Below are 14,871 nucleotides of genomic sequence, written 5' to 3' on the forward strand. Positions count from 1 at the left end.
ATATTCTAACATTTCCAATTTTATTCATCACTCCTGTATAAAAAGGATCTGTTTTAATAACATCACTGACATATTTTAGTTATGAACCTACTTTCTAATTTATCTATGGGTGACATTTTTACAGTTTCTTTCCTATCAATGCAAAACTAAAAAAGTGGTTAATGTGGGAAAATATAAGTAATTTTGTCATTCACATAATAAAAAAAATAAAAAATATTAGGGTGTTATCTGGTTTAGAAGATTTCTGGGGTCAAATAGCAAGGTCTCTATTTCAGACCTTCATTGTTCAGCTAAAGATGAGACAGTGGGAAGCAACTACAAAGATTTCAAATTCTGGATGACCTGGCACATCCATGCATTAATTTTTGTGAGCACTCTATGGGCATTCTGCAAGGAAACTAAACACTTGCTAAACACGTGCGATTGACGCACACCCTGGTACACATATAGCACATTCTTCTAGTCCCCAATACACCAGTATTCTCAAAAAAGAAGCCGCACGGCCATAAATTACATAAATTACAAAAGGTCCAATATTTTCACAAAATAAACACATTCATATTTTGTAGGCTAAAATCTGTTTGGATTTTCTTAAATTAGAATTATAGATATAAGAAGTGTTCTTGTAGTTTATAAATCGAAACTCTATGTAAAAGGAATATCTAACCACAAGAAATAAGACCATAAATGGCAAGTATTTTATGAAAACTGCACAAAATTATACATGTTCATTACTTTATTTTACAATGTGATTCCATAAGCTTTCCAGTATTAAACACTTACAGATTCTGGGTCACTTTCCACAGGCATAGGATGTGAAGGTCGACCTGTTCCTTTTTTCATGTAGGCTTCTTCCACTTTTGCTTTTAGTGTCATTAATCCTGCTATCAAACTCTCTGTAGCTTCCATCACAGAGGAGGCTAGTTCATCTGAAGGGACCTGAGGAGTAAAAAACAATAAAGTGACATAATACAGAAACATAACCGTGTTGTGGCAGCATCACTTCATGATAGGATGAGTGATGTAATCTGCAATGTGGTATTGGAATTTCTGCAGAATTTTACTATATTTAGGAGGTTGACTACATAACTATTTTAAAGATAGGTTACATATCAGGCAATGAGAATACGTAATCCCCACTGATCAGCTACTGCAGCCACTGACTCTTGACAATGTATGGCCTGAATGCCTAGAACCTAGTAAAATCCATTTTTAGGTCCACCACTGCTACATGCAGATATTACCTGATGTCCACTTACCAATCCTTAAAGGGAACTTGTCACCATATTTACCTTACTTAACTGCCAACAGGTAGAGTATGACATGTCCTTTCTAAATTCCCTTTTAATATGTGAAATTTCACCAATTTACCTATAAAATTCTCATCCAAAGTTAGGCAAATATGACCTATTATGACATGAGTCCCTTCAGAAACCTGTATCTCTGGTTTTATAACACATAGAAACTAGCTTTTTGTACAATATTAAAGATACGATTCTCACCTTTCAGATCTCAGCTAGGCTAAGCCCCATCTATGATAGATGAGGCTTATGTTTCTGTGAGCGACAAAGCGGGACATACAGGCAGTTAAATTTATTTATCTGCCTGTATCTTTAGTTTTATAGCTCACAAAGCCATAGGTTTGATGGGATCCTTATCTTTAACAATACAAAAAACGCTGGTTTGTTTGTACTTTAGAACAGAATATACTGGGGCTTATTACGAAGGGTCTGCGGATCGCATTTCTGTCGGACTGTTCTTATGTTTTCAGGATTTGCAGCGATGGGACAGGGATTTAGCAGGGGATTGTGTCGCACGCGATCGGATTTTGGCGCAGCGGCGCCGGCTTTCATGCGACAGAAATCGGGGGGCGGGCCATCAGACGATCCGACTGATACGGACTGAGTGCGGGATTTAAGATTAAAATTGTGTCGCAACCAATGCACTGACATACACTGGGGTGAACACCGGCAGACCTGAGCGGGGAAGCGACAGATGCAGAATATCGGGCAGTGGACAATGCACTTTGAGGAACTCAGAGGGACCGGGTAAGTAAGCCCCATTTGTGTTCTGAAGGGACACTACCTCTGCAACCACTAAACTTGACTCGTCTCATGTCCAAATTAGTTTAGAAGAGTCATATAAGGAAACCGTGGAGATTTCACATAAAGAGTGAATTCTAGTCATTTCATATACTAGCTGAAGATGCTAGTAGTTTAGTGGGTTAAAACCTTCAAATATGCATCACATATACTCTTCTAGCCTCCAAAAGTTATCACCTGATCTCTTCACTATTCTTCTGCTTTCTATGGCTAACACAGTTAAAGTCTACACAAAGTTATCAGTCTTACCTGTTGAATGTTTGTTTGGTTTTCTTGCTCATATTCTTCATTCTGTTTAGATATAGTCTTCCCTGAACTCTTACACAGAGCATTCATCGGCCAATTCTCTTCTTTCCTGTGGCTTTGCAGTTGGCATTGGTGTCCTTGTTCTTTTTCATGTTCCTTTAACATTGAGGAAACCATACGTGTTTGTCTTGTATGGATTTTTTCCTGGGGTTTTTCCCTGATGGAAGCTTCCTCTGGTTGTTTTACACGGACATCATTTAGATCATCTTTACTTTTCTGATTTACATTTGTGTCACTGTTTCCATCAATATATGGTGTGGATTGGTATTCATCTTTCTTGCTAATTTTAACCGTCATTTCTTGATTGCCAAATACTTTCTTACTCCTTTTGTTATCTGGTCCCTTGTATTGTTGGGTACATTCTAGGCTAGAGACAAGCTGTATAATACAGAATATTGATGTTAGCATATAAATTGTTGTAAATTTCTATTGCTTTATACTAGTACTGAAAGATGAACTCTCTAACCTCAGCTTTAAGTTGCTCTAAATTGAGCTGCTCTTTGGGTGTGATTGGTTGCAGTAAACGTATGAGATATGACACAGGATCATTTTCTTCTATGGCTGGTTCTTTTGTCCTTGGAAGACTGTGATCATCATTATCAACCTGTAATATGATAAAAAACATAATAATTGCAGTATTGAAAAAATGCATAGAAAATTGTGTTGTCAGGAACATACATATTTAAGAGGCAAATTGCAAAAATTCTCCTGTTCTTGTGCTGGTTACACATTGGGGCACATTTACTTACCCGGTCCTGCGGCGCGTTGTCCGACGTTGAATCGGGTTCTGCCAGGATTCACTAAGGTCGTTCGCCCAATGTCCACTAGGTGTCGCTGCTGTGCTCAGGTCCGCCGGAGTTCACCTGCTTCGTCCCGGGGAATGAGAGTGCTATTCTTACGACACCAATTTTTTTAAAAATTCCGGTGTTTTTCCGAATCCGCCGGGTTCTCCGACGGCCAGGCCCCCCGGATTTTTGTCACGTGAAAGCCGGCGCTAATGCGCCACAATCTAATCGCGTGCGCCAAAATCCCGGAGCAATTTGGCACAAAATGGAAATATTCGCAAAACCCGACAGAAATGCGCAATTCAGACCCTTAGTAAATGAGCCCCATTATCTTACACAATGGGGTAGATTTACTTACCCGGGTCCGTTCGCGATCCAGCGGCACATTCTCTGCGATGGATTCGGGTCCGGCCAGGACTAAGGTAGTTCCTGTCGCTGCTGTGCTGAAGTTCGCCGAGGCCTGCCGGAATGCATTGAAGTTCACCGGCCTATTACTGGTGAAGGTAAGCGCGAGTCCCGCAACCCTTTTTTTTTTTTTTTTACATGCAGCGGTTTTTCCAAATTCGTCGGGTTTTCGTTCGGCCACGCACCCCGATTTCCGTCGCGTGCATGCCAGCGCCGATGCGCCACAATCCGATCACGTGCGCCAAAATCCCGGGGCAGTATAGGGAAAATCGGCCCAAATCGGAAATATTCGGGTAACACGTCGGGAATACTCGAATCGGGCCCTTAGTAAATGACCCCATTATCTTACCTAGACCTTAACCCCTTATCACCAACACTAGTTTTCAGCTCAATGACCAGACTCGATTTTTCAAATCTGACATGTCTCACGATAATTGGTTATAACTTCGGAACGCTTTAACATATCCGGGTGATTTTGAGACTGTTTTCTCGTGACACATTGTACTTCATGTTAGTTACAAAATTTAAGTGATAAGTTTTACGTTTCGTTCTTAAAAAAAGTGAAAACTTGGCAAAAGTTTGTAAAAATTCTTCATTTTCCAAGTTTGAAATGTTCTGCTTTCTAGACAGGAAGTAAAACTACCCAAAAAGCTTGATAATTAACATTTACGGAATGTCTTCTTTATGTTGCAATGATATTTTATGCGTCCTGTCATTTTTCTAGGATGTTATGAGGCGCAGAACTTTAGGTGCCATTTTTCTAATTTTCATGAAAATCCCCAAAACTCACATTTTAAGGGACAACTCAGCTTCCAAGTGACTTTGAAAGCCCCATAAATGACCCCACTATAGAAACGTCACCCCTCAACGTGTGTAAAACAACTTCTATTAAGTCTATTAACCCTTTGTGTTTCACTACATTCATTTAGGCCAAAACTGACATTTTCAGAATAAATTAAATTATGAAACGCACTGCAACATTTGATGTCCAATTCCTCCCGAGTGTACTGATACCCCATATGTGGTGGTAACCTGCAGTACGGGCGCACAGCCGAGTATAGAATGAATGGAGGCGCCATTCACAGCAGATTTGTATTGTCACATTGTACGACCTATAAATTTTAATTTTTTTGGTAATGCAAACATATGAGGCGTATTATTTACGGGATGAGATACAATGTATATCATTCATTTTGGGAGTCTAAAGCTTATTCATGAGATTTTATTAACTATTTCAAGGGGGACACAAACAAAATCATCAATTTTCATTTTGGATTTTTAGCATTTTCTTTCCCCCGCTCACCGTAACGTAAAAATAATATTTTATCTTTATTCTCTGGTTCACTACGATTGCGGTGATACCTCATTTATATAGTTTTTCTTATCTTTGCTCAATTTTCCTGAGCAAAACCAATATTGGAGAAAATCGCATTGTTTTTACTATTGACAACTTTTTAGGGCCATAACTTCTGTATTTTTCTGTTGTCAGACCTGGTTGAGGGCTTATTTTTTGCTAAAAGAGTTGTTCTTTTTAGTCGTATCTTATTCCGGAACGTAACTTTTTTTATCACTTTTTAGAACATTTTTAGTGATGAAGTTTGATGAAAAATTGTATATTACGGGAAGTTTGTCGAGTTTTTTTTTTACGTCGCTCACCGAGCGGGTTCAATATTGATTTAGATTTATTGTACAGGTTTATACGGATGCATTGACACCAAATATGTAGGTGTTTTTGTGTTTTATATACTTTATTTGCATTTTATGTGTAACGAGGAGATTATGGGACTTTTATTTATTTATTTAATTATATTCTAAAATGACTAAATCTTTTTTTTTTTAAACTTTTTTACATTCTCTACTTCTTGGCTTGAACAAGCGATCATCCGATCGCTTGTTCAAGCCCTTACACTGCAATACACTTGTATTGCAGTGTATAGTGTAAGTAACTGAGCATGCTGAGGCGGAACCCGGCACAGAGAGGAGCCGACAGCCTCGAGGCTGGAGGGATCGGATCCCCCGGTAAGCACACCGGGAGGGTCCGATCCACGTGGGACACGTTTACACGCCGCCGTCATGATTGACCGCAGCGTGTAGGGGAGTTTTTCCGATCCCGGGTGTTAGTGCCGGGTCTGGGCTGTGCTATCACAGCCCGACACCGGCACTTGCAGGACCCGATGTCCCGAAATCTTCTTCTGACACGCCGCCGTAGAAAGGCGTCGCGTCAGAAGAAGTACCCTTAATGACCGCCGTAAAAAGCCGATACGGCGGTCATTAAGGGGTTAAAGAAGCAATGTAATGTGAACTACAAATAAGAACTAATTTATAATAAGTTTATGGTGTATGTATGAAGCCAATGATGATCACTGATCCTAGTCTTATGTTTTATAATATGAGCTACATCTCATTCCATTTGGTTCTCTCCTTTAGGAGTGAGGATTTTTTTCTTTCAATTGTTCTTTCATAATACTCAAAATTTTACAAAATATGCAATAAAAATACTAAACATGTCTCACCCCTCTAGATAGATCCTGGATGAGTTCTCTTAGCTCCAACTCCTGTTTCAATTGCACTTGTACCAGAAGTCTTACAGCACAGTCACCCCAAGTTACCATTTCACGATCATCCAATAAACATGTCTTTGTCACTGTCATAGCTAGTATGAAAAGTTGCCGTAGAGGGTTTCGTTCCACTTTAGTTACAGAAACTGAAGAATTAGACAAAAACAACATTTATGTATAAGCTAATCTTCTATATATTTGCACTAGTAACTGATCTGAGAGGGCTACTCATTGGCTGAATTGGGTCCCATGATCCCCTGGAACTTCAGGACGGTCATAGCTTTGAAAACTGGAAGTACCAGTGTATCGGGATAAGCTTGTGTTGTCTTTTTTTCTCAACCTAGCCCATGTTCGCTAGGGGTTTTCCATGTTGTTAGTTAGAATTATCAATTTTCCCATCAGTATGGTTATATATTAATGACAATATGGCACTAAAGATAGTTAGAAATAACATGAGTTAACCCAGGGGCATAACTTGGAGAGGCAGGGTCCCATAGCAGATTTCTGAATTGGGTCCCCTACACCCCTGTCACTGTGGGCCCCATAGCAGCTGCTACGGCTGATACCGCTGTAGTTAGACCCCTGAGTTAACCCATAGTTTCAACTATATGGCAACATTCCTAAATTATACTTAATATCACAAAGTGCCCTATAGTTTACATTTTTTCCATAAACCTGTCATTTACCAAACAAAAGTCTTTTTGGGCTCTTACCATTTTTTACGAGGTCCATACTTTCTTCTGTTATGTTGTGTAGCAAATTTGACTGGGGCTCCTGCAGTTCTTCATGGCTGCAGCTTTGTAAAAGCTGGAATAGCAGGTCTCTTGCTCCTTTCTGTCTCTTAAGCAAAGCAAGTAGTTTGTCTTCCTATAAGAAGATGTTTAATTTCATACATTACAGGCAGTCCCCGGGTTACGTACAAAATAGGAACTGTAGGTTTGTTCTTAAGTTGAATTTGTATGTAAGTCGGAACTGTATAGTTTATAATTGTAGTTCCAGACAATTTGACAATTGGATTTTAAAATGTTGTGTTGTCATAAGACCCAGGATTAACAATAAAGATTCATTACAGACACCTGTGATAAATTTTAAGCTGATTATTGTAGCCTGGGGCTAAAGTACAGTAAATTACTAACACCCGGGGTTCATTTGTAACTAGGGGTCGTCTGTAAGTCGGGTGTTCTTAAGAAGGGGATCGTCTGTATATACTAAAGTTGGCTGTAGAGGATTGATAAATATACATATAAACTCCTTCTTCCTCATTATATATGCCTCTTCCACTTGTGGGCTTTAAGGAAACCTGCCACGGGAAATTCAATCTTCAAATACCGAGCACCAGTTCAGGGTGAGCTGGTGCCGGAGCATATTTTCGTTACTCTCCTAAACCGCTGTATTGCAGTTTAAACACTCTAGTAATCTTTATATGTGAAGCCGCTTTGCCGACCGCGCGTGACGCCACTGGCTCTCCGGTACTTCCTATGTAGGTGCTCGGCGCACAGTCACGCGTATGGTGCCCCGAGCGCATACCACTGTGCGGCGAAGCGGCTTCACATATAAAGATTACTAGAGTGTTTAAACTGCAATACAGCGGTTTAGGAGAGTAACGAAAATATGCTCCGGCACCAGCTCACCCTGAACTGGTGCTCGGTATTTGAAGATTGAATTTCGCGTGGTAGGTTTCCTTAAAGCCCACAAGTGGAAGAGGGATATAAAGATTACTAAAGTGTTTAAACAGCAATACAGCGATTTAGGAGAATAACGAAAATATGCACCGGCTCCGTATTCCGGGGAAAGATAGGAGATCTCTATCTTTCTCCCAGCAATGGAACGCACACGTGCGGCACTGTACTGCTCCAGTACGGCACCATGCGTCCATTTCCGTCTATGGGGGAAGTATATACGCCATATATACGTCGGTCGTATATACGTCCCCAATACGACATTGTGAATGTAGCCTAAAATAGGATAATAAACAATTAGACTTTTAAATTCAAAACATGTTTACCTCCGCTGTCATTTTAATGGAGACAAATTGTTCTTTATCCACTTCTTGCTTCATCCTTTGGCCTGTGGTAAGCCGTATACGAGCTAGTTCCTCAAAAGAGGTTTCTAAATTTACTGGATTTTCATCCCAAAATCTGCATCAATGGATAATAGGAATCAATGGCCTCTTAAAATTGAATATGTTTATTTGTGTTATGATGCTGCAGTTATAACTGGACTCACTTGACACTATTAAGCATGCTCCTCAATGCATATGACTGAGCTTACAACAACTACAGTATCCACATTACCATGGAATAAAACATATAGTATCTGTATATCATATTAAAAGTACATCACAATATAAAAAAGAGGGAAAAATCCAAGGGTCAACAATTCTGCAAACATTCAAATGAAGCAGGAAACTCCCCAAACAAAAGCTGGTATCCATCTAGTAGTAGATATAGTGATGACACCATAATTATATCTATTAACTATTGTTTATAAAATGTTAGTTGGACATTATGCCTACTCATTGCTACTTTTATCGGCCTATCGGCATTTTAGTACACGCTGCAGTTTTAGCAGTATATGCAGGTATATGTTTCCCACTATTTGTGGTCTAATCCTAACTCATAAATGGGAGAAGTACTATCGTATTCACCTTTGTTTCCAGTATGGTTCAACCACAAGAAGAGCAGCACTAAAGTTGCATTCCATCTTCGCTTTAATTTTCTGAGCAAACAGCAGAAGAAATTGGTGGGCATGGCAAATCGAGTCGCTGGGGAGAAAAAAAATCTCAGAAGAAGCCTGGAATCAAAGAGGAAGAGTCTAGACTCTACAACCACCCATCTAAAAGAAACCGATTTTTGACAAGTCTATTAGGTATCATTCTGCATTCAGGGGAGTGTGCTTTGTTGTAACGTCGGGAGGTACTATGATCGACCTAATTTCAGAAGACTTGATATTAGTATGTGTTAGAAGCATAGCCCATAACTTTCATTTAGAGTGTATTACAGGCAGTCCCCGGGTTACGTACAAAATAGGGTCCGGTGGTTTGTTCTTAAGTTGAATTTGTATGTAAGTCGAAACTGTATATTTTATAATTGTAGATCCTGACAAAAAAAATGTTGGCAATTGGAGTTTAAACATTTTTTGCTGTAATGGGACCAAGGATTATCAATAATCTTCATTACAGACACTTTACAGCTGATTATTGCAATCTGGGACTATAGTAAAGCATTCAGAAAGCTTCACCAGAGGTCAGAGGGGTCTGTCTGTAACTATGGGTTGTCTGTAAGTCGGGTGTCCTTAAGTAGGGGACTGCCTGTATTCTATTTTCCATGCAGTGCTCCACGTTAGATATATTTATGCTACTGATTTACTGACAGATAAAAACTGATGGCTACTGATACACAGCTTGTCAATGGGTAAATGAAACCTTGGCCAAAACCCATTTAATAATCTGTGTTGGTTGACAATAAATCTTCTATTAAGGTAGGATGACTTGCTCTATAGTTTTTATTAATGTTTCTGTTAATTGTGAATGCTTAGAAACACTAAGAATATGTCAGAAAGTCACCTGTAATTGGTCACATCATTTCTCTCCCACTCCAGTCGTCTTTGCAGCTCCTTTAACCCTTGGAGTGCTACCCATTTCTTCTTTGCCTCTTTACATGAGCAGCTGTTCTCTTCCTCCCTGTAGATAACATTATAAAGTTTAGATTGACCCAGACATTGAACCAAAGCTTGAATTCAATATGTACTTCAAGCCATTTTGACCAACTGATTCAACTAAATGTAGATATGCATTCAGCTGTTCTTCAGTAGATTTGCTGATGGTTCGGGGGTTGTGTCCTTTAGGATCTAATAAACAGAAAAGGATAGCAACAACACTGGCGCCCCTTGCTGGCACTGTCATGTTTTGGTAGATGGAAGTTGTTTCGAATTCTGTACAATGGTTTAACTAGGAAAGGCTAAGCCCCATAGCAGAACCGTAGAACTGTAGTAGAGGAAGTGTGTGGGCACAGCCGACACCTGATGCAAAACAAGGCAGCACGATGAAGTGGACAGGGGGTGTAAAGGCATATGACTCTACCGAAGTGGTGCTCTATCCAAAGAAATATAACAGTCCAATTTGATGCAAAAATAGAAGAACGGATGGCACTCACCAAAGGTAGAAAAGTCTTCTTTATTGATTCAAGATATTGTACAGGGAGGCATGCAGTGCCGCTATGCAGACGGGCCGTTTCGCGCCGTTCGGCGCTTTCTCCAGGCAATGACAACGCATGCGCGCCCCTTATCGGAAATAGGGAGAGGAGCGGAAGTCCGCACGCGCTGCCATGGAAACAGCAAAGCAATCTGGTTACAGTTCACGCTCCGCCTATAACTGCTATGGGGAAGAAAGAACCCCTTCATTTCACTAAATAAAAATAATATTTAGAGGAGATACTCTGTAAAAGTAGTAAAGTAAACAAAAGATGTCTACGGGGTAATAAATTCCCTGAGCAGGCAGGCGGGACGTGCTGGCAAAATGTGAGATTAAAAGAACGCATTACGCGGTACATACAACTTAAAAACACATTTGGAGAGACACATCTATATCATAATGAGCTAAGTCTAACATATGCTATACAGAACTGGCTACAAGAAAACCTTCATCTCATTGCGATCATTGAGGCCCAAGGCACCCACAGCATTAAACTTCATAATACACCTGCTTTCTCGACGTAATAGATTTAAGGCACGATCCCCACCTTCAGGAGTGCATTCCACCCTCTCAATACCAGCAAACTTAAGAACATCAGCATTCCCATTGTGTTGCGATCTAACGTGTTCAATAAGACGTGGACAGCCAGCACCGGTGGTGATAGATCTTTTATGTTCTCTAAAACGGGTGGACATACTTCTAATCGTTTTCCCAATATAATATCTCTGACATGGGCAAAATATAACATAAACGACAAAGGTCGTTTTGCATGAAATGAAAGCCTTGACTTCTTGGGTAACCCCTCCAAAGGTAATATATTTTGCTTGACTATTAAAGTCGAAATAGCGACAGGTACCGCATTTAAAGTTCCCTTTGGGGATACCCTTGGAGAGCCAGGTACCTCGAGGGGAAGAGTACCTGCTCTGAACCAACTTATCCCGCAGGGTCATACTTCTCCTGAAGGCTACAATGGGTCTCTGTATGGTAAATTGATTCAACTGAGAATCTTGTTTTAAGATATGCCAATGTCTATTAATGGCTGTTCTTATAGCCGTATCGCACGGACCATAATCGAAGGTGAATACAAAACGTCTGTCTTTGTCAATGTTCCTATTTTCATGTGGCGCTTTTTTTCTTCTTTTTAGCAATCCTTCCCGAGTTACTTTTTCGGCCTTTTGCAATGCCCTATCTATCAGGGGTTTAGGGTACCCGCGTTCGGCCAGTCTGGACTTTAATTGCTCCGCTTGTATATGGAAACCCATGTCTTCACTATTTAGTCTCCTAAGTCGCAGGAACTGGCTATATGGTAAACCCTCCTTAGTATGCTGTGGGTGGTAACTCGTGTAGTGGAGGAGTGAATTCGTGGCCGTAGGTTTTCTGTGGGCTGTGGTACACAATTGACCTTCCTTTACGGAAACCTTAACGTCCAAGAATTCAAGTTCCATACCTCCAAATACTGCCGTGAACTTCATGTTCATCTGGTTCTTTTGGTTAAGGTAGGTGACAAAGTCTAGAAAGGACTGTCTGTCGCCCTCCCACACGATAAAAACGTCATCCACATATCTGTGGAACGCCTTTATCTTCGTGGCATAGGGGTTGTCCAGGGAGAAAATATAACGGCCTTCAAAACAAGCCAAAAATATGTTGGCAAGGGTACAGGCCACCGGGGTACCCATAGCCGTTCCGGTATTCTGGACAAACCACTTGCCATCGAAGGTAAAGGCGTTATGTGACAATATCAAGCGGAGTCCCTCGCATACAAAGTCAATATAGGTGTCTTTTTGCCCGGCATTAATGAGAAAGTCCCGTACACTCTCCACTCCTAGTTTTTGTGGGATACGTGTGTACAGACTTTCAACATCGATTGATGCCAGTTGGTAACTGTCTTGCCAGTGTACACTCTGAATGACTTCAAGGAAAGCATTGGTATCCTTCAAATAGGATGGGATGTCGGGGAGGAGTGGGCGTAGCAACCAATCCAAAAATTGGGACAGAACAGAACCGTGTTTGCAGATCTCCATGAACTTCATGATTATTGTTGCATGTATGAGACCTAAGTAACCCTGATGTGAGAAGTGCCAGTAATTGCCAAGCTATATCTGCTCTTTAAACATTATAATGTATAGCTGCAGCCTGGCATCAAGTGATAATTCTCAGTATAAGTAGACAAAAGTAAAAGTTGACTAAAATTATTAATCTATCAATAATTATGTACAGGGGAGATCCATTTCTAGTGAAAATGAAATTGTAATATGTAGTTTGTCATTCTGTGATTATGCTCAAGTACAGAACTCACAGATTTAACTTGGTTTGACCATAAACTGATTGCTATGGGTCGTTTCAGCTGTGTAATTCATGGGGACAACTGAAGTATTTCCCTGTGTACACACCAAAGATGATATTTATGTATATAAATTTGTAACAGGGGAGAGTGCAAATACTGCATTATTACATTGCTGCCCTCTGGTGGATTAGAACTGGCAGCGCCATCTTTGTTGGTCAAGAATTTTTTTTTCCAATTTTATTGTATTTTTTTTGTTATATAATATGCATTGTTTGTTTTTTTCTCCACTCTAGAAGCAGAAGAATTAGTCACCTAAAATTGAGCGTTGCCCCTGGGAGTTGTGACAGTACTAGCTCACTCCCCCTCTCCAGACCAAACTCCGCCAGCATCTTCAGCTCGTTCATACTCTGCTGCTTTTGGTCATTGTTCATAGAAGACCAGGTCTGTGATCCTGCCATTGATAGCATATGTTAAACATATAATCACTGGTGACTTATTTGTCTTTATGTAAGGTAACTGTAATGTTCTGTACTAGTCAATCAGCGCACATACCATAGTGAGCCTGTAACATATCATAGAAAAGCTTCTCACTGAGCGCAGCATATTTGTGATTTACAGCCTCTTTTAGATCCATTTGATTAATGAGGAGATAACTTCCTGAATCCGTTGTTCCATCTGCAGCTCTGACTATGACTTCGAGACCCCCAGTATCCCATCTAGAAAAGAACAAAAGGAACATATCAGTTAAAGAATGTCGGGTTACCATGGTAAATAAACTACAGATATCACAAGAACCTGGACCTAAAGGCCATATTCCCCATGAAAAATCTGCTCTTTCCTACAATTTACCATTTATTATGATGGTTCCTTTAGATTTAGCCCTGGGCACAGATACACATCAGACATCCAAGTGTTGCACAGTCTAAGTCTTGTTTTAGATGAGTGTGATCAGGACCTATGAGTTATGCGGTGGCCGCATTTGAGCGATGGGACTCCCAAAATTTTTATAATATATAATGTAAAAACTCCCTGCATCCATGTCAGACAAACGCTCTATACTGTAATCGGCTTCCAGAGGGGATAGGGACTCCTTAAATCATAAACTACAGGGAGTCCTTTCTTTGGGAAAATTTTGCAGATTTATTAAAGCCTTTGCGCCAGTTTTTCATTTGACTTTGCACTTTAAAAAATGTGCTAACTGCTGTATTTAAGAAGTGTCCGCTACATTGTTGCATTATGCACGACGTGAGACAAAATTCTGCACAGTCGTTTTGCTGCACACTCGGAGTTTGCAACACATTTATCATGCAGTGTCTGACAGTGTCAGCACGCCTCATGTTAAAGGAGCACCAAAAAAAAGTGGTGCACTCTGTCGGAGCAGTGCAGGGGGCGCCAGATTCATGAAGAATGTGGCCACAACTCAAAAATCTGTTGCATACTGTACACTCTACAGGCAAATTGCACATAATGCAGTGCAGCTCTAGAAGTATGCACCATTTCTTTTTGGTGCACTTTGCTCATACTGCAGAATTGTGGCACAGACTAAGCACTGGCGCTCCAACTAAGCACTAATAAGCCCCTTTAGGTGCAAATATATTTCTGTCTTGTTGGACATAGTTCATCCTCAACACAAAACTGGCACAGACACTTTATAAACACATGTGCAAGCAGTTTTCTCATTCTTTTCAGTACAAAGTCAGACAGAAAACTGGGGCAAACCCTTTAATAAATGTGGGCCAATGTCTCTGTTTCATGGACTGAACACACTCCTCTAAGGCCCCTTCCACACTAGCGAGTGTGATGCGATGAACTCGCATCACACTCGCAACGCAAGCTGCCGGGAACGCATGGCCCGAACGCTGCACCGCGGGAGTGAACTGACATGCTGAGTTCACTCCCACGGTGCAGCGTTCGGGCCGTGCGTTCCCGGCAGCTTGCGTTGCGAGTGTGATGCGAGTTCATCGCATCACACTCGCTAGTGTGGAAGGGGCCTAAAACTAGCACCTTTCATGGTAGCAGAGCCACTACTCCTGAATAGAACCGCGGAACACGCTTTCAAACTAAAACTACACCGCAAATAAACTATATAGGCAATAAAAGTGCTTGGAACATGAGCGGCTCTCTTTCTAAAGTAATTACAGATTACTTTTAAGCACTTTGTAGTGTTAGATTGGACTTTTTATAATGAACTTTTATAATTTTAGGTTAAATGTATGGTCATCTGTGACATAATGATTAC

Source organism: Engystomops pustulosus, chromosome 4, assembly GCF_040894005.1.
Source record: "Engystomops pustulosus chromosome 4, aEngPut4.maternal, whole genome shotgun sequence".
Classification (NCBI taxonomy): domain Eukaryota; kingdom Metazoa; phylum Chordata; class Amphibia; order Anura; family Leptodactylidae; genus Engystomops; species Engystomops pustulosus.